We start from the raw sequence: 24,884 nt of genomic DNA, 5'->3' as shown, positions 1-24,884 counted from the left end.
TCTGAGTATTTATTTGAGTGAATATCTGGGAAGGGATTTGGAAAAGGCTGAGAGTCCTACCCTGAATTCAGGAGAGAAGGAAGATTGGGGAGAAGTGCCCTAGACTCTTATGCAGTCTAAGGAAGATTCATAAAGCCATTAGGGAGCCTTCAAACCAAGGTCAGCCATCAGTAGAATCCCATAACTCTTAGAAATGTGCTCATATTGGCATCTTCTTTCTATCATAAGCCAGGAGCAGCCTAGGGGAAGCATAACCTCCAGGCAAATGCAGGGCCCTTGGTTAGAGGTGAGGCAGATTCTCTCAGTTTCCATAGAAGGATTTTTCCTTTTCTTTCTCTCTCTCTCTCTCCCTTTGTTTTTCTTTTCTTTTTTTTTTTTTTTACAGTTTAGTGTATGATTCAGCTGATGAGATGGAACCATCTCATCAGGATATGCAGAAGAACAGGAAGGTAATTGATGAAGAAAGATAGCAAGATACAAGTAAAGGCTGGGGAGAGTGGGATTCAGCGAACAGGTAACAGTGTTGCCCTTAGATGGGATGTGAGATAACTTGGAATAAGAGGGTGAATGCAGGGCCACTTGTAGGTCTGGGAGTTCCTGTCTCTGGTTTCCATTTATTCTTTAAATTACAAATTGAGGTCATTTCCTGAGAATGGGGACTGAAGAGTGAGGAAATTGTCAAAGCTCAAGGAAAGGTGTGTAATAATCACTGTGGGAGTTGCAGAGTGACCTATCTCATGGTCAGATGGATGGGCAGTGTTTAATGGTCAGGGTCATGGGTTAATGAAAGTCGTGAGTTTACAGTGGCATTAATTTTCCCCTATCTTTCCAGTTCTTCCATTCTCTTACCCCCAACCTGGATGCTCGTTGACCTGTTAGAGAGCTACCTCCATGAATAGTGAGTGGTAACATCCTTTCAATCATGTCTTCTTCTTATCTGAAACATCTTGTGAGGCTCCAGGTCTTATAAATCTAGTTCCTAGAAGTTACATCAATTTCCCTTTCTTCTCAGTCCTTTTTCTCACTGTTCCAGTTATAGTACTGATTATCTTTACTTTCTAACTAATTTCCCTGCCTCTCAATTTTATTTCTTTCAAATCCATCCTTCACATAGTTATCAAAGTGATCAGTCAAAAACATAAAACCTGATTATGATTTTTAAAAAACACTTCAATGGATCCCCATAACTAATAAAATTTAGTCTAAACTCCTTAATGAGGAATATGAAAGCTTCCATGACTTAGTCTTTAGCTTCCTCCTCAGCCTCACCTCTTCTCCTATTCTCTTCCTCACTTTTACACTTCAGTGGTATTCGAAGTTCCCTGCATATTCCATGTTGTTTTTTTACTTCCTTGCTTCATCTCATAAAGCTGACTCCCATTTACCATTTATGACAGCTTAAGATCATCTTTTTTTAGAATAACTTGTTTATTTCTGAGAGAGAGAGCGAAAGAATGAGTGGGGGAGGGGTTAGGGGGGAGAAGCAGACTCCCCAGTGAGCACGTTGCCCAAAGGAGGACTCAAGTCAGGGTTGGACCAAGGGATGGATAGCAGGACCCTGAGATCAAGACCTGAGCTGAAGTCAGATGCTTAACCAGTTGAGCCACCCAGTCACCCCTGGCATCATCTTATTTTATGGCCTTCTTCCTCCGCTATTATTAGCACAATTAATCCCTAGGTTTGTTTAATAGTTCTTTGATTTCTTACTTTCTTGTATACATTTTTATCATTACATTGATAATATTGAATAATAAGTGATTTTTTATTTTAAACTTTTGTTTTATTATTTTTTGGGTTTTATGTATAGATTTATTCATTCATTAATTTGTTTACAAAACGTTAAGGGCTGAAAGATTTTTCCCCAAGTTTTTTAAAAAACTATTTCTTTTTTTTAAAGACTTTATTTATTTATTTGACAGAGAGAGATCACAAGTAGGCAGAGAGGCAGGTAGAGGTGGGGGGGGCAGGCTCCCCGCTGAGCAGAGAGCCTGATGTGGGGCTTGATCCCAGGACCCTGAGATCATGACCTGAGCCAAAGGCAGAGGCTTTAACCCACTGAGCTACCCAGGTGCCCCTTTTCCCCAAGTTTTAATTTAAATTCTTGTTAACATATAGTGTAATGTTGGTTTCAAGAGTAGAAGTTAGTGATTCATCACTTGCATATAACACACAGTGCTCATCACAAGTGCCCTCCTTAATACCCATGACCCATTTAGCCCATCTCCCACCCACCTGCCCTCCAGCAACTATCAGTTTGTTCTCTATAGTTAAGAGTCTCTTATAGTTTGCCTCCCTCTCTTTTATTTTTCCTCCTTACCCTATGTCCATCTGTTTTGTTTCTTAAATTCCACATATAAGTGGCATTATATGGTATTTGTCTTTCTCTGACTTACCTATTTCACTTAGCATAATACAGTCTAGCTCCATCTATGTCATTGCAAATGTCACAATTTCATTCTTTTTGATGGCTGGATAATATTCCATTGTATATATATACTATACCTTTATCCATTCATCAGTTGTTCTTTTCATAATTTGGCTATTACTGATAATGCTGCTATAAGCACTAGGGTGCATGTGTCCCTTCAAACCAGTATTTTTGTATCCTTTGGGTAAATGCCTAGTAATGCAGTTGCTAGATTGTAGGAGAATTCTATTTTAACTTTTTGAGGAACAGCCATACTGTTTTTTACAATGACTGTACCAGTTTGCATTCCCACTAACAGCGTAAGAGTGTTCCCCTTTTTCCGCATTCTTGTCAACACATGTTGTTTCCTGTGTTATTAACTTTGACCATTCTGACAGGCATGAAATGGTATCTCATTGTGATTTTGATTAGCATCCCTGATGATGATTGATGTTGAGCATATTTTCATGTATTTGTTAGCTATATGTGAACAATAAGTGATTTTTACATTTGTCCCTTCTACAAGTTTGAGCTCCAGGGATTATTTCAGCTTTGTCTTTGTACCTTAGCAACTAGCCAATGCTTGACAAATAATTGGTATGAGATAAATGCCTTTTAAATAAAGGAAGGATAAAAGCAGAAGAAGGAATAAGGGAAAAAAGGGAAGGAAGAAAGGTGGAACTTAGATCATTCTACTGCACCACTCTGTTTACAGAAATCATTTAGCAATTCTTAGTTTATTTTAAGGAATTAGTTTATAACTAAATTGCATATTTCAAATAAAATTCATTATTTATATGCTTATGCTTTGGTGCAATTCCTTAGATTTATCCAGTAACTAAAATTATTTAGTATTATCTATAAGCAATTTGTAGCCAAACTTATATGCATTTGACTGAGCATTTTATAAAGATATATGTCATAAACCAGTAAGCAAATGATATGCTGAATTTTGGGGTATTTGCCATCTCTGCTGAATTAATGAAGTTGGATATGAAAATGAAAGTTTTGCTCTGTAGTCATGGGGTGGAAGAAATGAAAAGTTAAAGGCATAGGGGGGTACCTGGGTGGCTCAGTGGGTTAAAGCCTCTGCCTTCGGCTCAGGTTATGATCCCAGGGTCCTGGGATTGAGTCCCACATCAGGCTCTCTGCCCGGCAGGGAGCCTGCTTCCCCCCTCTCTCTCTGCCTGTCTCTCTGCCTACTTGTGATCTCTGTCAAATAAATAAAATCTTCAAAAAAAGTTAAAGGCATAAAGAGTTAAGAATTGAGGGCATAAACACAGAAAGAAAAGTAAGGTATAATTTACAGCAAGTCATACTCACAGAGTTTTCTTAAAGTATTCAGAGTATGCTTTTGAAATGATCATATGTATGTATGTAATATACATAAATACACACATACATATTTTTTTCCACAGGAAACTTTTAATAGTTGAGTTTATCTGCACATGTCCTATCTTATAAGGGATTTCTGGCTTTTCAGAACTTGAGTATCCAATTTGTTGTTTTTCTTCGAATGCAGCTTGACTTTGGAACTTCTGGTGCAAACTTCTCTGCAAAGAAGTTAAACATATCAAACATAATTAAGTGGTACTTAATAAAATTTCTATTCTTGTTTAGCTATGCTTAAGCATTAGAAAAATTGGTTGTCTGAGTCATTTAAAAAACCTTTTTAATCACATTATAAATTTTACTGATTTAAAACACACAAAAATAATTTCTTTTAGCAAATGAATTATTGGCTGCTTTCAAATAATCATTAAATAATGTAATACAGTTACTCCAGAAAAGCCTAAATATTGTTCAATCAAAAAATCTCTGTACTAAAATAAGAAACAAATATTATAGAAGTAAATTTACATAAAAAACAAATATCCCTTTTTAAAAAATTATATTACCAACATTCACACTCCAGTCTTGCACAGTGATGAATGTTAGTACTGTGCAACTACAAAATTAAATTTGTTGATTTTACAAAGTATTCTCCTTTTATTGTACATATGTTAAATTACAACATGTGTTTCATACATTTTATTATACTAACATTATTTATGTCATACTAACCAGACTTTTGTCACTGCTATAGAATTGTTTTATGTTAGGCGTTCATGAAGTAAAACTTCATTTTCTCAACCTAACATGTCACTTTAAATTTTTTTATTTGAGTATTGTTCACATGTTACTTTCTGACAATTGAAATTCTCCACTCACAGATGGACTTTTCTATTGCAGAGATACAGAGAAAACATGTTCATGAGCATTTAAAATATCATTTAAGAATAGATTTGAGGGGTGCCTGTATGGCTTAGTCAGTTGAGTGACCCACTCTTAATTTTTGTTCAGGTCACTAATTCATGGGTCATGAGATAGAAACCCACATTGGGCTCCACACTCAGTGGGCATCTGCTTGGGCATTCTATATCTCTGCCTCTCCCTCCCCACAGACACATGCATGTGCTCTTTCTCTATTGAATAAATAAATAAATTTTAAAAAATACATTTGAGAAAGTATGAATATGGTAGCTTTTTATTTTAACAGCTTTCTATTTTTATTAAAAATCATTGTACTGGACACATCTCCATTTTTAAGAGAATGGCCCAAAGATAAATAAATATAAACATTTAAATAATTATAACATGTAATTATAACATTGTACCTTAGTACAAGAATAAAGGCAATAACAGTGCTGTTGGGAGGGCAGATGACAGAGCACTAACACTGCTTAGAGATTTGGGAAAGCCTTCATAAAAAATGTGATATTCAAAGTTCATATTTTAAGTTAAAAATAGAGCTACCATATGACCCAGCAATTGTACTACAGGATATTTACCCCAAAGATACAGATGCAGTGAAAAGATGGGCCACATGCACCTCAGTGTTCATAGCATCAATGTCCACAATAGCCAAACTGTGCAAAGAGCTTAGATGCCCTTCAACAGATGAGTGAATAAAGAAGATGTGGTCCATACATACAATGGGATATTACTCAGCCATCAGAAAGGATGAATACCCAACTTTTGCATCAACATGGAGGGGACTAGAAGAGATTATGCTAAGTGGAATAAGTCAAGCAAAGAATGTCAATTATCATATGGTTTCACTTCCTTGTGAAACATAGGGAATAACATGAAGGACATTAGGAGAAGGAAGGGGAAAATGAAGGGGGAAGATGAGAGGGGGAGAAGAACCATGAGAGACTATGGACTCTGAGAAACAAACTTAGAATTTTAGAGAGGATGGGGTGGGGGAATGAGTTAGCCTGGTGACGGGTATTAAAGAAGGCATTTATTGCATGGAGCAGTGGGTTTTATACACAAACAATCATGGAATACTACATCAAAAACTAATAATGTACTCTATGGTGACTAACATAACATAATAAAAAAAATCTTTAAAAAACCTGGACTACTTTCTTACACTATACACAAAAATAAACCCAAAATAGATGAAATACTTAAATTTGAGACTCCTAGAAGCAAACACAGGTAGCACCTCTTTGACCTTGGCTGCAACAACTTCTGGCTAGACACATCTCCAAAGGCAAGGGAAACAAAGGCAAAAATGGGATATTGTAACTTCATCAGTATAAAAAGCTTTTGCACAGCAGTAGAAACAGTCAATAAAAAGGCAACCTATGGAATGGGAGAATGTATTTGCAAATGGCTTAACAGATAAAGGGCTAGTATCCAAATTCTACAAAGACCTTATCAAAGTCAATACCCAATAAACAAAAAATCCAGTCACAAAATGAACAGAAGGCATGAACAGAACATTTTTTTCCAATGAAGACAAAGAAATGGCTAGCATACACATGAAAGAGATACTCAACATCACTTGGCATCAGGGACATACAAAGAAAAACACAATAAGATACCACCTCACACTGGTCAGAATGGCTAAAATTAACAAATCAGGAAAGAGAAGTTGTTGGTGAGGTTGTGGGTAAAGAGGAACTCTTGTACACTACTGGTAGGAATGCAAAGTGATGCAGCCACTCTGGAAAATAGTATGGAGATTCCTCAAAAATTTAAATAGAGCTACATTATAATCCAGCAATTGTGTTACTAGGTATTTATCCAAAGGATACAAACATAGTGATTCAATGGGACACATGCACCCTAATGTTTATAAAAGCAATATCTGCAATAGCCAAAATATGAAATGAGTCCAAATGAATGGATAAAGAACAGGTGGTATGTGTGTGTGTACACACACACATACACACACACATACACACACACACTGAAATATTATTCAGGCATCAAAAAAATGAAATATTGTCATTTGCAACTATGTGGATGGAAATAGAGGGTATTATGCTAAACAAAATTAGTCAGAGAGAAACAAATACCATATGATTTCATTCATATGTGGAATTTAAGAAACAAAGCAGAACATAGGGGAAGAGAAGCGAAATATAGTAAGATGAAAACCAAGACGGAGGCAAACCATAAGAAACTCTTAACTATAGGAAAAAAACTGAGGGTTGCTGGAGGGGAGGTAAGTGGGTGGACTGAGTAATTAGGTCATGGACTTTAAGGAGGAACTTTACGTAATAAGCCCTGGGTGTTCTATGTAGCTGATGATTCACTAAATTCTACTGAAACTAATAATACAGTATGTGTTAACTAAATTAAATTTAAATAAAAAATAATAACATAAATCCAAGACTGTTCCAAGCACACTATGTTGATTGGTCACCCCAGATTTATGATAAAATAATCCACATATATGTAACTGTTCATCTTGCCTTAGAGTAAAAAGCTATTTCACTTAATAATATTTTAGTCCCTTTTAAGGGCTAGCATGCTATTTATCTGGCTACACACTCCCAAAGTGATGTACCTTACATAACTCCCTATTCTTAAGTGTAATCAGAACCTGCAACTTGCTTCTGGACAATAGAGTATGAAGAAAATGATAGGGGTTGTTAATTGGATAGATACTTCCTTGAATAGGTTTTGTTATATAAGACCCTCTCCTGGCAGAATGGAGCTAGAGATTCTTATTCTAGGCTTGGTCTTGATGAAAACTGCAATGTTTTAAGAGGGTCTGTCAGAGGGACATGTCACAATTATACATTGCATTTAGGAACTGACAATGACTCTGTATCCAGTAGCCAGCAAGGAAAGAAATGGGGCAGGAGGAGACTACCTCCTCCTGGAGGAGGATTCTGACCAGGACCAGGATTCTGACAACAACCATATGAACTTGCAAGAGAACCCAAAGTCCAAATGAAATTTAAGCCCACATGATGCCCTGATTGAAGCTTTGTGTAAGACCCTGAGCAGAACACACCCAGATAAACAATATCGAGACTCCTGACCCACATAACTGTGACATAATAAATGTGTATTGTTTTAGGTTGGTAAGTCTGTGGTAATTTGCAGCAACGGAAAACTAATACACAGATCAAAACTAATTCTGAAGCTACCTGCATTCAAATCCAGCCAGTTTTCCCTCTTTATTATCTCTTTTTTTTTGATTCACCATTTTTAATTAAATTGATTTATTTATTTTCAGAAAAACAGTATTCATTATTTTTTCACCACACCCAGTGCTCCATGCAATCCGTGCCCTCTAGAATACCCACCAGCTTGTACCCCAACCTCCCACCCCCCACCACTTCAAACCCCTCAGATTGTTTTTCAGAGTCCATAGTCTCTCATGATTCACCTCCCCTTCCAATTTACCCCAACTCCCTTCTCCTAACACCCCTTGTCCTCCATGATATTTGTTATGCTCCACAAATAAGTGAAACCCTATGATAATTGACTCTCTCTGCTTGACTTATTTCACTCAGCATAATCTCTTCCAGACCCGTCCATGTTGCTACAAAAGTTGGGTATTCATCCTTTCTGATGGAGGCATAATACTCCATAGTGTATATAGACCACATCTTCCTTATCCATTTGTCTGTTGAAGGGCATCTTGGTTCTTTCCATAGTTTGGCGGCCGTGGCCATTGCTGCTATAAACATTGGGGTACAGATGGCCCTTCTTTTCACGACATCTGTATCTTTGGGGTAAATACCCAGGCGTGCAATGGCAGGGTCATAGGGAAGTTCTATTTTTAATTTCTTGAGGAATCTCCACACTGTTCTCCAAAGAGGCTGCACCAACTTGTGTTCCCACCAACAGTGTAAGAGGGTTCCCCTTTCTCCACATCCTCTCCAACACATGTTGTTTCCTGTTTTGTTAATTTTGCCCATTCTAACTGGTGTAAGGTGATATCTCAATGTGGTTTTCATTTGAATCTCCCTGAGGGCTAGTGATGATGAACATTTTTTCATGTGTCTGATAGCCATTTGTATGTCTTGATTGGAGAAGTGTCTGTTTATATCTTCTGCCCATTTTTTTATATGTTTGCCAGTTTCATGTGTGTTGAGTTTGAGGAGTTCATTATATATCCTAGAGATCAACCTTTTGTCTGTATTGTCACTGGAAATATCTTCTCCCATTCCGTGGGTTGCCTCTTTGTTTTCTTGACTGTTTCCTTTGCTGTGCAGAAGCTTTTGATTTTGATGAAGTCCCAAAAGTTCATCTTGGCTTTTGTTTCCTTTGCCTTTGGAGACATATCTTGAAAGAAGTTGCTGTGGCTGATATCGAAGAGATTACTGCCTATATTCTCCTCTAGATTCTGATGGATTCTTGTCTCACGTTGAGGTCTTTTATCCATTTTGAGTTTATCTTTGTGTACGGTGTAAGAGAATGGTCGAGTTTCATTCTTCTACATATAGCTGTCCAGTTTTCCCAGCACCATTTATTGAAGAGACTGTCTTTTTTCCACTGTATATTTTTTTCTGTTTTGTCGAAGATTAGTTGACCATAGAGTTGAGGGCCCATATCTGGGCTCTCTACTCTGTTCCACTGGTCTATGTGTCTGTTTTTATGCCAGTACCATGCTGTCTTGGTGATCACAGCTTTGTAGTAAAGCTTGAAATCAGGTAACGTGATGCCCCCAGTTTTATTTTTTTTCAACATTTCCTTAGCGATTTGGGGTCTCTTCTGATTCCATACAAATTTTTGGATTATTTGCTCCAGCTCTTTGAAGAATACTGGTGGAATTTTGATCAGAATGGCATTAAAAGTATAGATTGCTCTAGGTAGTAGAGACATTTTCAGACCAATATCACTGATGAATATGGATGCTAAGATTCTCAACAAGATCCTAGCCAACAGGACCCAAGAGCACATTAAAAATATTATCCACCATGATCAGGTGGGATTAACCCCTGGGCTACAAGGATGGCTCAACATTCACAAATCAATCGATGTGATAGAACAAATTAATAAGAGAAGAGAGAAGGACCACATGGTCCTCTCAATTGATGCAGAAAAAGCATTTGACAAAATCCAGCATCCATTCCTGATTAAAGCTCTTTAAAGTATAGGGATAGAGGGAACATTCCTGAATCTCATCAAATCTATCTATGAAAGACCCACAGCAAATATCATCCTCAATGGGAAAAAACTTGCAGCCTTCCCGTTGAGATCAGGAACAAGACAAGGATGCCCACTTTCACCACTCTTGTTCAACATAGTATTAGAAGTCCTAGCAACAGCAATCAGACAACAAAGAGAAATAAAAGGTTCCAAATTGGCAATGAAGAAGTCAAACTCTCTCTATTCGCAGATGACATGATTCTTTATATGGAAAACCCAAAAGACTCCACTCCCAAACTACTAGAACTCATATAGCAATTCAGCAACGTGGCAGGATACAAAGTCAATGTGCAGAAATCAGTGGCTTTCTTATACACTAACAATGAGAATACAGAAAGGGAAATTAGAGAATTGATTCCATTTACTGTAGCACCAAGAACCATAAGATACCTGAGAATAAACCTAACCAAAGAGGTAAAGGATCTGTACTCGAGGAACTACAGAACACTCATGAAAGAAATTGAAGAAGACACAAAAAGATGGAAGACCATTCCATGCTCTTTCATTGGAAGAATAAACATTGTTAAAATGTCTAAACTACCCTCTTTACCTTCGATATTGGCCTTTCTTCTTTTATTACTTAGATTTTCTTTTCTTAGATTTCCACAGATATTGACCCACAATGAGTTCAGTACCACTCTTTTGTTTTCTTCTCTTTCTAATTTCACAGGTCCCTTAAAATCCCCCAGTTTCTTCCCACTTCCTTCCAGAATCACTGGTCAACATAGATGGTACCATCTATGTAATATGTGCTGAGAAAATTACAAAAATCAGTTTTTATTCTATCATATATCCAGCATTTTGTGTTCACCTTTCATAATTACCATCTTTAAAACTCCATATTTGAATTTCCTTAATTTACCTCTCTAATATCATTCATCAGCTCACAATAAATTTTTCCATTTTGTTGAAAAATAATTGACATGCATCACTTTATAAATTTAAGGTGTACATCATGATGGTTTGATTCACATATATTGTGAAATGATTGTCACAGAAGGTTTAGTTAACATCCATCTTCTCATATAAATAAAATAAAAAGTAAAAGGAATCTCTTTGTGATGAGAATTCTTAGGATTTAGTCTTTTAACAATTTTCTTATATATCATACTGAAGTGTTAACTATAATAATCAAATATACTGGGGCGCCTGGTTGGCTCAGTGGGTTAATGTCTCTGCCTTCAGCTCAGTTCATGATCTCAGAGTCCTGGGATGAAGCCCCACATCGGGCTCTCTGCTCAGCAGGGAGCCTGCTTCCTCCTCTCTCTCTCTGCCTTCCTCTCTACCTATTTGTGATCTCTGTCTGTCAAATAAATAAATAAATAATCTTAAAAAAAAATCAAGTACACTACACACCTAATACTTATTTGTCTTATAACTGGAAGTTTGTTCCTTTTGACCACCTTCCTCCAGTTCCACGTTCTCTAAATCCCCACCTCTGGTAGATTCCACACCTAAGTGAGATCATACAATATTTGTCTTTCCCTGTTGGAATCATTTCACTTAGCACAATCCCTGCAAGATCCATCCATGTTGTTACAAATGGGAGGATTTCCTTGATTTTTAAGGCTGATAATATTCCTTTGTTTACATATACCACAACTTTTTTATCTATTCACCTATGGATGGACACTTATGTTGTTTCCACATCTTAGTAATTGTAAATATTGCTGCTGTGAAAGTGGTGGTGCAGATATCTTTTTTAATTAGTGTTTTCATTTTCTTTGAACATATTCCTAGAAGTGAAATTGCTAGATCATACTATAGTTCCATTTCTAATTTTTTGAGGAACCTCCACACTGTTTTCTGTAGTGGTCAATCTATAATCCCACCAACAATACACAAGTGTTTCCTTTTCTCCACATCCACACCAACATTTGTTTTCTCTTGCCTTTTTGATGATGGCCAGTCTAACAGACACAACGTATTATCTTATTGTGGTTTTAATTTGTATTTCCCTGTTGACTATTGATGTTGATCATCTTTTTTCATGTACATGTTGGAAATTTTTTTATCTTCTTTTTTAAAATTATTTTTTGTTATGTTGTTAGTCACCATACAGTACATCATTTGTTTTTTATGTAGTGTTCCAAAATTCATTTTTTGCATATAACACCCAGTGCTCCGTGTTTATCCTCTTTGGAACAAAAATCTCTATTCAGCTTTGCTCATTTTGGATTATTTGGGGTTTTTTGAAATTGAATTGTATGAGTTCTTTAAATATTCTAGATCCTAAACTCTTATAAGACATAAACAAATATGGTTTACAAATATTATATCCTATTCCATAGGCTGTTTTTTCGTTTTGTTGATGGTTCCTTTTGCTGTGCATAAGCTTTTTAGATTGAGGTAGTCCTGACTGTTGACATTTGATTTTGTTGCTTGTGTTTTAGGTCTGATTTTTTAAAAATCACTTCTAAGATCCATATCAAGGAGATTATTCTATGTTTTCTTCTAGGAGTGTCATGATTTCAGTTCTTACATTTAAGTCTTTCATCCATTTTGAGTTAATTTTGTGAATCCTGTAAGATAAGGGTCAAGCTTCAATTTTTTTACATGTAAATATCCAATTTTGCCATTTATTGAAGATACCACCTTTTCTCGATTAAGTATTCTTTGATCCCTTATCAAATATTAGTTGATGGTATATGCTTGGCTTCCATTTTGTTACCTTGATTCTCTTCCACTGGTCTATTTGTCTGGATTTATGCCAGTTCCATACTGTTTTAATTACTCTACCTTTATAGTATAGTTTGAAATCAGGAAGTATAATGCCTCCTGCTTTGTTCTTTCTCAGGATTTCTTTGGAGATTGGGGTCCTTTGTGGTTCCATATAAATTTTGGGAGTGTGTTTTCTATTTCTGAAAAATGTCACTAGAACCTTGATAGGGATTGTATTGAATATATAGATGACTTATGATAGTATGGATATTTTAACAGTATTAATTATCCCAATGTGGGAGTCCATGATAAGGTTTGAGATGAGGACCAAACCAGGCCCTGACTTGCGCCTCCTTTAAAGTCCGAATAACCTAACAAAAGGTTCAGGACGGGAAAAGTTGAGTAGCACTGAGAAAGGGTCTGTGCTATGCGTTGTATGCTCGCCTACGTGACTTCCCACACACTTGCTAAACAAATGAGAAGAATTTGGTTGGGGTCAAAAGTTCATTGCTGGTCCTTGCTGCCCTAGTACAGCCCATAAATTACTTTCAGGTTTGCTGTATTTGTACTGGCATCAGCCATCTGGTGTCACGAGGAACTTGTGGTTGTTTAAGTAGACACAGGTGTAATATCACTATATATATGGCCTAAATGCTTTGAATAAACTTAACACTGTTGGACATCCTCCTCAGTGCTCCTGAGTGAGAGTGTGGGGTGGGCTTGGAGACCTGGTGGGAAGTGGTACTAGTTAACACCCCCATCCCGGGATCCCAGGGCCCAGTAATTGCAAGGACAGTGTAGGGTGGGTGTGCAGTGGAAAAAGGGTAATTGTTGCCTGTTTCTACCCTCTTATCCCTGGAGCATGTAGGCCCTGGGAGCAAGGAGGCTCTGGGCTAGGGATGTTGAACAGGTGCTGTCAGTCCAGGAATCCTACTGGCCAGGCAAGAGTGTTGCTGGGCTCAGCTCTGGCACTTATTAGATGTGAAGAATGGCAAATTTTTAAGAAGATTTTTTATTTATTTCAGAGATCGACAGAGAGAGATAAAGCATGAATGGCAGGGGCAGGAGGAGAGAGGGAAAGTCTCAGGCAGACTCTCTGCTGAGCATGGAGCCCACTAAGGGCTCAGTCCCATGACCATGAGATCATGACCTGAGCTGAAGCCAAGAGTTGGAGGTTCTTCAATGACTGTGCCACCCAGGTGCCCCAGCAATGGGCTAATTTTATTCTACTGGGATCTGGCTCAGCAGGAAACCAAAGCTGAGGAGCTCATAGTTCTTCTGGGTGGATCTGACTGGGTGGAAGCCAGTCACAGGGCAGCAGGGAAGGGAAAATGCTGTGACCTTCATCCCAGGGGTGTGGGGGGCACATTCTCAGAGAGGACCAAATTTTAGTACCTAGGCATGTATGTTCCAGGTCACTGTGTTGGAATGGAATCCAGAGCCTATCATTGGGTACTGGAGGTTCACTCTTGGACACTTAGGAGGAAAGGTGTCAAGGGAAAGGTCTATTAGAGGGCCAAATATAAGAATACCCCTCTTAAAGAGAAGGGACATTCCCACCAAATTTGTTAGGCACCTCTAGAGCTGGCAAATGTGCTATTTGAGAGTGTCAAAATCAGTAATCCAAATAGATTCCTGACAGATCACCTGTCCTGACAATATGGAAGCAGAGAACAGACACTCTAACATAAGACCAGAGAAATGATCCAGGAAAGTAAGAGGGAAGAGTCCCGAACAATTAAAAAAATGGGCATGATGTTTTGTTTGCATAGTTCCTTCAGGATGGCTGGCTGTGTATCAATACAGAACACCTGTACTGGCTTCAGCCATTTGGCGTCACGAAGTCTGCTTATAGTTAATTGTGAAACTTATTATGGGAACTCGTGGTTGTTTAACTAGACACAGATGTATTGCTTCTCCTATTATCACTATATATATGGACTTAATGCTTTGAATAAACTTAGCACTGTTGGACATCCTCCTCAGTGCTCCTCCTGCCCCCATCTCTCTGCTTCTCGAGTTCTTTTCTTCATCCTCTTACCTCATGTTCCTGGTCGATTTGTCACACCAGCTGCAACATCCCAATCCATGAACACATTTATGTTTCCTTCAATTCCTTTCATCAATGCCTTAAAGTTTTCAGAATAGAGAGCTTTCACCTCCTTGGTTAAATGTATTCCTAAGTATTTTATTGTTTTTCATATTATTGTAAATGGGATCTTTTTTTCCAGAAAATTTGTTGTTAGTATATAGAAATGTTATTAATATTTTTATATTAATTTTATATCCAGCCTTCCATGCTCATGGATAAGAAGAATAAACATTGTTAAAATGTCTATACTGCCTAGAGCAATCTATACTCTCAATGCCATCCTGATCAAAATTCCACTGGCATTTTTCAAAGCGTTGGAACAAACAATCTAAAATTTGTATGGAACCAAAAGAGACACCAAATTGTTAAGGAAATGTTGAAAAAGAAAAACAAAACTGCGGACATAACATTGCCTAATTTTAAGCTTTACCACAAAGCTGTGATCACCGAGACAGCATCATACTGGGACAAAAACAGACACATACACCAGTGTAACAGAGTAAAGATCCCAGATATGGACCCACAACTCTATGGTCAACTAACCTTAAACAAAGCAGGAAAAAATATTCAGTGGAAAAAATACAGTCTCTTCAATAAGTGGTGCTGGGAAAATTGACAGCTATGTATAGAAGCATGAAATTTGACAATTCTCTTACACGATACACAAAGATAAACTTGAAATGGATAAAATACCTCAACGTGAGGCAGAAATCTATCAAAATCCTAGAGAAGAACACTGGCAGTAACCTCTCTAACATTAGACACAGCAACTTGTTCCAAGACTTGTCTCCAAAGGCAAAGGAAAAAGAGCAAAAATGAACTTTTGGGACTTCAAGATCACATGCTTCTGCACAGCAAAGAAAAGTGCCAACAAAACAAAGAGGCAACCCACAGAACGGGAGAAGATATTTGCAAATGACACTACAGACAAAGGGCTGATATCCAAGATCTATAAAGAACTCCTCAAACTCAACACCCACACAAAACAGGTAATCACATCAAAAAATGGGCAGAAGACATGAACAGACACTTCTCCAATGAAGACATACAAATGACTAACAGACACATAAACAAATGTTCACCATCATTAGCCATCAGGGAGATTCAAATCAAAACCTCACTGAGATACCACCTTATACCAGTTAGAATGGCCAAAATTAACAAGACAGGAAACAACAAGTGTTGGAGAGGATGTGAAGAAAGGGGAAAGCTCTTACACTGTTGGTGGAAATGAAAGTTGGTGCAGTCACATTGGAAAGCAGTGTGGGGATTCCTTAAGAAATTAAAAATAGAGCTACCCTATGGCCCAGCAATTACAATACTGGGTATTTACCTCAAAGATATAGATGTAGTGAACAGAAGGGCCATCTGTACACCAATGTTCATAGTGGCAATGGCCACAGTCACCAAACTGTGGAAAGAGCCAAGATACCTTTCAACAGATGAATGAATAAAGAAGATATGTTGCATATATACAATGGAGTATTATGCCTCCATCAGAAAGGATGAATACCCAACTTTTGTGTCAACATGGAGAGGACTGGAGGAGATTATGCTGAGTGAAATAAATCAAGCAGAGAGAGTCAATTATCATATGGTTTCACTTACTTATAGAGCATAAGGAATAACACGGAGGACATTGGGGGTTGGAGAGAAGAAGTGAGTTCTGGGAAATCAGAGGGGTATATGAACCATGAGAGACTGTGGACTCTGAGAAATAAACCGAGAGTTTTGGATGGGAGAGGGATGGGGACTGGGAGGGCCTGGTGGTGGGTCTTAAGGAGGGAACATATTTTATGGAGCCCTGGGTGTGGTGCATAAACAATGAATCTTGGAATCCTGAAAAAATGAAATAAATTTTTAAAAAATATATCCTTCAATTTTACTGAGTCCATTGAATAGCTCTCAGCATTTTTCTTTTAAAGATTTTATGTATTTATTTGAGAAAGAGAGACCACAAGCAGGGGGAGCAACAGAAGGAGAGGAAGAGGGGCACCTGGGTGGCTCAGTGGGTTAGGGCCTCTGCCTTTGGCTCAGGTCATGATCTCAGGGTGCTGGGATCGAGCCCCGCATCGGGCTCTCCGCTCAGCAGAGAGCCTGCTTCCTCCTCTCTCTGCCTGCCTCTCTGACTACGTGTGACCTCTCTCTCTGTCAAATAAATTTTTAAAAAAATCTTTAAAAAAAGAAGGAGAGGAAGAAGCAGGCTTCCTTCTGAGCAGGGAACCTGAAGCAGGGTTCAATCCCTGGATCCTGGGATCATGATCTGAACTAAAGGCAGATGTTTAACTGACTGAGCCACACATGTGCCCCAGTTTTAAGGGTCTTTTGTTTGCTTGTTTGTTTGTTTTTGTTTGATTCTTTAGGATTATCTATATATAAAATCATTTCATCTGCAAATGGAAACAAATTGTTCCTTCTACTTTTGATGCCTTACATTTCTTTTTCTTGCCTGACTGCTCTAACTAGAACTTCCATTACTATGTTGAATAAAAATGGTGATAGTGGGGACCCTAGGTGGCTGAGTCAGTAAGCATCTGTCTTTGGTTCAGGTCATGATCCCCAGGGTCCTGGGATCAAGTCTTACCCACATTGTGCTCTTTGCTCAGCATGGGGCCTGCTTTTCCCTCTGCCCCTCCCCTTGCTTGTGCATGCTCTCTCTTTCTCTCTCTCTCTGACAAATAAATAAATAATTTTTTAAAAAAATAGTGACAGTGGGCACACACACTTTTCTTGTTCCTGATCTTAGAAGAGAAGATTTTAGGGGTGCCTGGGTGATTTGATCAGTTAAGTGTCTACCTTCAATTTAGGTCACAATCTCAGGGTCCTTGGATCAAGCCCTGGGTTGGGCTCCCTGCTCAGCAGGAGAGTCTGATTCTCCCTTCCCTTTTCCTTCTCCCTCTCCTCTGTGCTCATGTTCTCTCTCTCAAATAAATAAATGAAATCTTTTTAAAAAAGAAAAAAGTTTTTAGTCTCTCACTATTGAGTATAATGCTAGATGTGGGCTTGTCCCATATGGATTTATTATGTTGATAATATGTTCCTTTTATGTGTAATTTGTTAAGTGTTTTTATCATTAACTGATGTTGAATTTTGTCAAATGCTCTCTCTGTGTCTATTGAGATAATCATCTTTTTCCTTCATTCTATTAGTGTGATGTATCACGTTGACTAGTTTGCATATATTGAACCATCCTTGTATCCCAGGGATAAAACCCACTTAATAATGGTGAATGATTCTTATAACATGCTAATTAATTTGGTTTGCTAGTATTTTATTGGTAATTTTTGCATCTATATTCATCAAGTATATTGGCCTATAATTTCTTAGTAATGTCCTTTTCTGGCTTTGGTATTAGTATAATAGGATAATTAGGATAATGCTGGGCTTGTAAAATGAGTTTGGGAGTGTTCCCTCCTCTTTGGTTTTTTGGAAGAGTTTGAGAAGTATTAGTGTTAATTCTCCATCAAATATTTAGTAAAATTCACCAGAGAAGCAGCTGGTCCTGGGTTTTCCTCCATTGGGAGATTTATGAAAACTGATTCATTCTGCTTACTAGTAATTGGTCTATTCACATCTTCAAATTTTCCTGATTCAGTATTGGTCGGTTGTACATTTCTAAGAATTTGTCCATTTCTTCTTGGTTGTGCACTTTTTTGGCATAGAGTTTTTCATAACAGCCTCATGATCCTTTGTATTTCTGTGGTATCAGTTATAATATCTTTTCATTTATAATTTGATTGATCTCTTTTTCACTTGATTAGTCTAACTAAAAATTTATCAATTTTACTTATCTTTTCAAAGAACCAATTCTTAGTTTGGCTAATCTTTTCTATTGTTTCACTGTTCTTTATTTCATTCATTTCTGCTCTAGTGTTTATTTTTTCCTTCCTTATGCTAACTTTGGGCTCGTTTTTTCTTTTTCTAGTCGCTTAAGGTCTACAGTTCAGTTGTTTATTTAGGATATTTCTTGCTTTTTTAACTAAGACATTTTTAATTTAGACATTTGTTGCGATGAACATTCCTCTTAGAACTGCTTTTGTTGCAAACCACAAGTTCTAGTAGTTTGGATTTCCATTTTCGTTTGTCTCAAGAAATTTTTTAAATTTATTATTTATTTCCTCTTTAACTTTTTCTTCAATCCCTTGGTTGTTCAGGAAAGTGTTGTTTAATTTCAATGTATTCGTGAACTTTCCAGTTTTTTTTTTTCTTATTATTGATTTCTAGTTTCAGTCTATTATGGTCAGGGAAGATACTTGGTATGATTTCAATCATCTTTAATTTGCTAAGATGTATATTTTGGCCTAACATATGATCAATTTCTCCTTGAAAATGATCCATGTGTATTTGAGACAATGTGTATGCTACAGTTATTGAACAGAATGTTCTGTATATATTAGTTAGTTCCATTTGGTCCACAGTGTTGTTCAAATCCACTGTTTCTTCATTGATTCTCTGTCTGGATAATCTATTTTTGAGAGTGGGATATTATGTTTTCAACTATTATTGTATTTCTGTTTATTTCTCCTTTTAGATCTATTTTATATATTTAGGTGTTCCAATGTTTCGCATACAAATATTTATAATTGTGACATCTTCTTGATGGATTGACTACTTCATCATTTTGTAATGGCATTATTTGTCTCTTTTTACCATTTTTACTGTAAAGCCTATTTTGTCTGATATAATTACCAGTGGTTTTTGTTTGTTTGTTTGTTTACCATTTGTTTGAAAAGTCTTTTTTATCCCATCAGTCTGTGTGTGTCTTTAAAGCTAATGTGAGTTTCTTGAGAGCAATTTATTGTTGGATCTCACTTTTTTTTTCATTTAGCTATTCTATGTCTTATCATTAGAGAAATGAATCTTTCTTTTTCATGATGAATTTTCTTTTTTTTTAAATTTTTTTAAATTTTTTTATTTTTTATAAACATATAATGTATTTTTATCCCCTGGGATACAGGTATGTGAATCGCCAGGTTTACACACTTCACAGCATTCACAATAGCACATACCCTCCCCAATGTCCATAACCCCACCCCCCTTCTCCGAACCCCCTTCCCTCCAGCAGCCTTCAGTTTGTTTTGTGAGATTAAGAGTCTCTTATGGTTTGTCTCCCTCCCAATCCCATCTTGTTTCATTTATTCTTCTACTACCCCCTTAGCCACCCACGTTGCATCTCCACTTCCTCATATCAGGGAGATCGTATGATAGTTGTCTTTCTCCGATTGACTTATTTCGCTAAGCATGATACCCTCCAGTTCCATCCACGTCGTCGCAAATGGCAAGATTTCATTTCTTTTAATGGCTGCATAGTATTCCATTGTGTATATATATAACTTTTTCTTTATACATTCATCTGCTGATGGACATCTAGGTTCTTTCCATAGTTTGGCTATTGTGGACAGTGCTGCTATAAACATTCAGGTGCACGTGCCCCTTCGGATCATTACGTTTGTATCTTTAGGGTAAATACCCAGTAGTGCAAATGCTGGCTCATAGGGTAGTTCTATTTTCAACATTTGAGGAACCTCCATGCTGTTTTCCAGAGTGGTTGCACCAGCTTTCATTCCCACCAACAATGTAGGAGGGTTCCCCTTTCTCCACATCCTCACCAGCATCTGCCATTTTTTGTCTTGTTAATTTTAGACATTCTGACTGGTGTGAAGTGATATCTCTTTGTGGTTTTAATTTGTATTTCCCTGATGCTGAGTGATATGGAGCACTTTTTCATGTGGATGTCTTCTTTGCAGAAATGTCTGTTCATGTCCTCTGCCCATTTCTTGATTGGATTATTTGTTCTTTGGGTGTTGAGTTTGCTAAGTTCTTTATAGATTTTGGACACTAGCCCTTTATCTGATATGTCATTTGCAAATATCTTCTCCCATTCTGTCAGTTGTCTTTTGGTTTTGATAACTGTTTCCTTTGCTGTGAAAAAGCTTTTGATCTTTTTGATCTTAATGAAGTCCCAATAGTTCATTTTTGCCCTTGCTTCCCTTGCCTTTGGCAATGTTCCTAGGAAGATGTTGCTGTGGCTGAGGTCGAAGAGGTTGCTGCCTGTGTTCTCCTCAAGGATTTTGATGGATTCCTTTCGCACATTGAGGTGCTTCATCCATTTTGACTCTATTTTTGTGTGTGGTGTAAGGAAATGGTCCAATTTCATTTTTCTGCATGTGGCTGTCCAATTTTCCCAGCACCATTTATTGAAGAGGCTGTCTTTTTTTCCATTGGACATTCTTTCCTGCTTTGTCAAAGATTAGTTGACCAGAGAGTTGAGGGTCTATTTCTGGGCTCTCTATTCTGTTCCATTGATCTATGTGTCTGTTTTTGTGCCAGTACCATGCTGTCTTGATGATGACAGCTTTGTAATAGAGCTTAAAGTCCAGAATTGTGATACCACCAACTTTGGCTTTCTTTTTCAATATTACTTTGGCTATTCGAGGTCTTTTCTGGCTCCATATAAATTTTAGGATTATTTGATCCATTTCTTTGAAAAAGATGGATGGTACTTTGATAGGAATTGCATTAAATGTATAGATTGCTTTTGGTAGCATAGACATTTTCACAATATTTATTCTTCCAATCCAGGAGCATGGAACATTTTTCCATTTCTTTGTGTCTTCCTCAGTTTTGTTCATGAGTACTTTATAGTTTTCTGAGTACAGATTCTTTTCCTCTTTGGTTAGGTTTATTCCTAGGTATCTTATGGTTTTGGGTGCAATTGTAAATGGGATTGACTCCTTAATTTCTCTTTCTTCTGTCTTGTTGTTGGTGTAGAGAAATGCGACTGATTTCTGTGCATTGATTTTATATCCTGACACTTTACTGAATTCCTGTATAAGTTCTAGCAGTTTTGGAGTGGAGTCTTTTGGGTTTTCCACATATTATATCATATGATCTGTGAAGAGTGATAGTTTGACTTCTTCTTTGCCAACTTGGATGCCTTTAATTTCCTTTTGTTGTCTGACTGCTGAGGCTAGGACTTCTAGTACTATGTTGAAGTGCGTTTTTTTATGTTTTTATGTTTTTTTTAAAAAAATATTGAAAATAAAAGCATTTAATATCTCTTAAAAGGCAACCACGCTGCTTTCTCTGTGGTAGGGCGGGGGCGTCACACAGTAGCTCTCCTCAGAGGGACTCCGGCTGCCCAGATCCCTGAGGTCCTGGGTCAGGGCGTCCCCCCTGGTGCTGCTCAGGCTGTGCAGCCTGGGACCGTGGCACTGGGGGCCAGGTGGCTGAACAGGGGCTGCCATCTGCACACAGCCTCTGCCAGCGGCAGTGGACTGACGAGCCACCCCGGCCCAGAGCTCAGGGCTGCAATGGGGGTGCTGTAGATGGGGGCACTTGCTGTCCTAGGCCAGAGCCTTGCGGAAAGTGCTCCAGGCATGGAAGCAGCGGGTGAACGTGTGCTGCTCGTTCCCCTTTTAGACCAAGCGCAGGCAGCGTGGCTGCTCATGCTCTTTGGATCGCATGTGCTGGATGTACACCTGTCAGGCCTTCAGACTCAGTTTGAACTCCACCTGGCCTGTCTGTGTCCCCACCCACATGTAGACCTCTTGACCATTGTCCAGCAGCATGATGTCGTCATCTGCCAGATCGTCCTGGCAGAAGTCCAAGCACTTCTTCGTCACCGCAAAGTAGCCCTTCTCATTGGAGCACTGGAAGAGCCTGGTGTGCTTCATGTACTTAGAGTCGTCATCATAAGGCTTCTGGGCCCCGATGCCCACCCAAAAGAAGTTCTAGGGCTCCTCACCTTCATTGATGACCTGCTTGCTGTAGAAGGTGTCAAACATGGTGTTCATATCTTCCGCCAGCTTGGCCTCATCTGGGTCCGACGCCCGGCCCACCCACACTTACACAATGCTCTGGTTGTCCTCGCTCTCAAAGGGAACCTTGAGGATGAAGCAGAACTCAGAGTTGAGGAGGCTGGAGTCAGTGTTGCTCTGGATGCACTGGGTGCAGAGGGCGCTGCCATTGGTGCAAATCTGGTAGCGGCCGGGCTACTGGGCAGCCTGAGCCACCTTCCTCTTGCCCCGATGGATGATGAACTTTCTCTTGAAATGGGACAAGAACTTGGAGTTCTCCTGCTGCTGTGTCATGCGTACCACCTCTCGTTTGCCAGGAAAGAGGCTCTCAAACTTCTGCAGGCTGAAGGTGAAGGTGAGCCAGTCCATGTTGGAGGCTTGCGGGCCCTGCCAGAAGTACACGATGCACTGGAGGTCTTCTTCAAGCTGCTTTTCCTCTGCCTCAGCTGCTGCCTCCTTGCCTTCTTTGCCCTCCACTCCCGCTTTTTCCTCTTCCTTCTCTTCCCTCTCCTCCTCCTCCTCCTCGTACTCCACAGGGACCCAGTACCTGCAGAGGAAGGCGTAGCAGTCCTGCGTGTAGAAGTGGCTGAACTCCTCCTCCGGCAACCTCGCGAATTAGTTGCCCTCCAGCATGAAGCCCTCCATGCCATCCAGGTCCTAGTTCCACTCCTCCATCAGCTGCTCTGCCTCTGCCAATGCCATGGGTGGCTGCTGCAGCAGGAACAGCACAGTGAGGTCAGCCTTCATCTGATCTTTCTTTTCCGCATCGCGCTTCACCTTCCCGGTGAGTCCCGGACCCTGCAGCACAGCCTCCGCGTTGCGCGTGTAGTCCACGTCAACACGTAGTCCCAATTCTTGAACTTGGCCTTAAACACCTGCGCCTCAGTGCCCTCCAGGCTGCGGCTGAATGTGGCGTGGCGCCAGCCTGTGCAACATCCCGCACCGATCCTGGCCCAGCTTGAGGGTGGTGGCTCGCACCAGGCGCGGGGATTTGCGGCCCAGCCAGATGAACACATCGGACCACCAGTCCAGGATGTATATGCAGTGCGTGTCCAGCAGGCTCTGCAGCAGCCATCTTGGGCAGCAGTTCCACCTTGGGACGGGTGACCACTGCTGTAGTGTTAATGGACATCCCTGACGTGTTCCTGACCTTAGCAGAAAAGCTTTCAGTTTTTCTCCATTGAGAATGATATTTGCAGTGGGCTTTTCATAGATTGCTTTGATAGTATTGAGGTATGTGCCCTCTATCCCTACACTTTGAAGAGTTTTGATCAGGAAGGGATGCTGTACTTTGTCAAATGCTTTTTGAGCATCTATTGAGAGTGTCATATGGTTTTTGTTCTTTCTTTATTAATGTGGTGTATCACATTGATTGATTTGCGGATGTTGAACCAACCCTGCAGCCCTGGAATAAATCCCACTTGGTCATGGTGAATGATCCTTTTAATGTACCATTGAATCCTATTGGTTAGTATTTTGGTAAGAATTTTCACATCTGTGTTCATCAAAGATATTGGTCTGTAGTTCTCTTTTTTTGACAGGATCCTTGTCTGGTTTTGGGATCAAGGCAATGCTGACCTCAGAAAATGAGTTTGGAAGTTTTCCTTCCATTTCTATTTTTTGGAACAGTTTCAGGAGAATAGGAATTAGTTCTTCTTTAAATGTTTGGTAGAATTCCCCCCCGGAAGTCGTCTGGCCCTGGGTTTTTGTTTGTTTGGAGATTTTTGATGACTGTTTACTGGTTATGGGCCTGTTCAGGCTTTCTATTTCTTCTGGTTCAGTTGTGGTAGTTTATATGTCTCTAGGAATGCATCCATTTCTTCCAGATTGTTAAATTTGTTGGAGTAGAGTTGCTCATAGTATGTTCTTATAATTGTCTGTATTTCTTTGGTGTTAGTTGTGATCTCTCCTCTTTCATTCATGATTTTATTTATTTGGGTCCTTTCTCTTTTCTGTTAGATAAGTCTTCTTTCAAAGAATCAGCTCCTAGTTTTGTTGATTTGTTATAATGTTTTTTTGGTTCCTATTTCATTGATTTCTGCTCTGGTCTTTATGATTTCTCTTCTCCTTCTGGGTTTAGGGTTTCTTTCTTGTTCTTTCTCCAGCTCCTTTAGGTATAGGGTTAGGTTGTGTACCTGAGACCTTTCTTGTTTCTTGAGAAAGGCTTGTAATGCTATATATTTTCCTCTCAGGACTGCCTTTGTTGTGTCCCAGATTTTGAACCGTTGTGTTTTCATTATCATTGTTTCCATGATTTTTTTCAATTCTTCTTTAATTTCCTGGTTGACCCATTCATTCTGTAGAAGGATGCTGTTTAGTGTCCATGTATTTGGGTTCTTTCTAAATTTCCTCTTATGATTCAGTTCTAGCTTCAGAGCACTGTGGTCTGAAAATATGTAGGGAATGATCCCAATCTTTTGATACCGGTTGAGACCTGATTTAGGACCCAAGATGTGAACTGTTCTGGAGAATGTTCCAT

General features: G+C 38.9%; 1 pseudogene; it reads right to left on the bottom strand.

Annotated features, from left to right (window-relative positions):
* Positions 1 to 21,952: 21,952 nt before the first annotated feature.
* LOC101682118 lies at positions 21,953 to 23,537 on the bottom strand (annotated as a pseudogene).
* Positions 23,538 to 24,884: the final 1,347 nt, after the last annotated feature.

Source organism: Mustela putorius, unplaced genomic scaffold (genome assembly GCF_011764305.1).
Source record: "Mustela putorius furo isolate JIRA1106 unplaced genomic scaffold, ASM1176430v1.1 tig00000870_pilon_pilon_pilon, whole genome shotgun sequence".
Lineage (NCBI taxonomy): Eukaryota > Metazoa > Chordata > Mammalia > Carnivora > Mustelidae > Mustela > Mustela putorius.
Note: the sequence above shows the minus strand (reverse complement) of the source record. Positions and strands in the feature narration are given on the sequence as shown.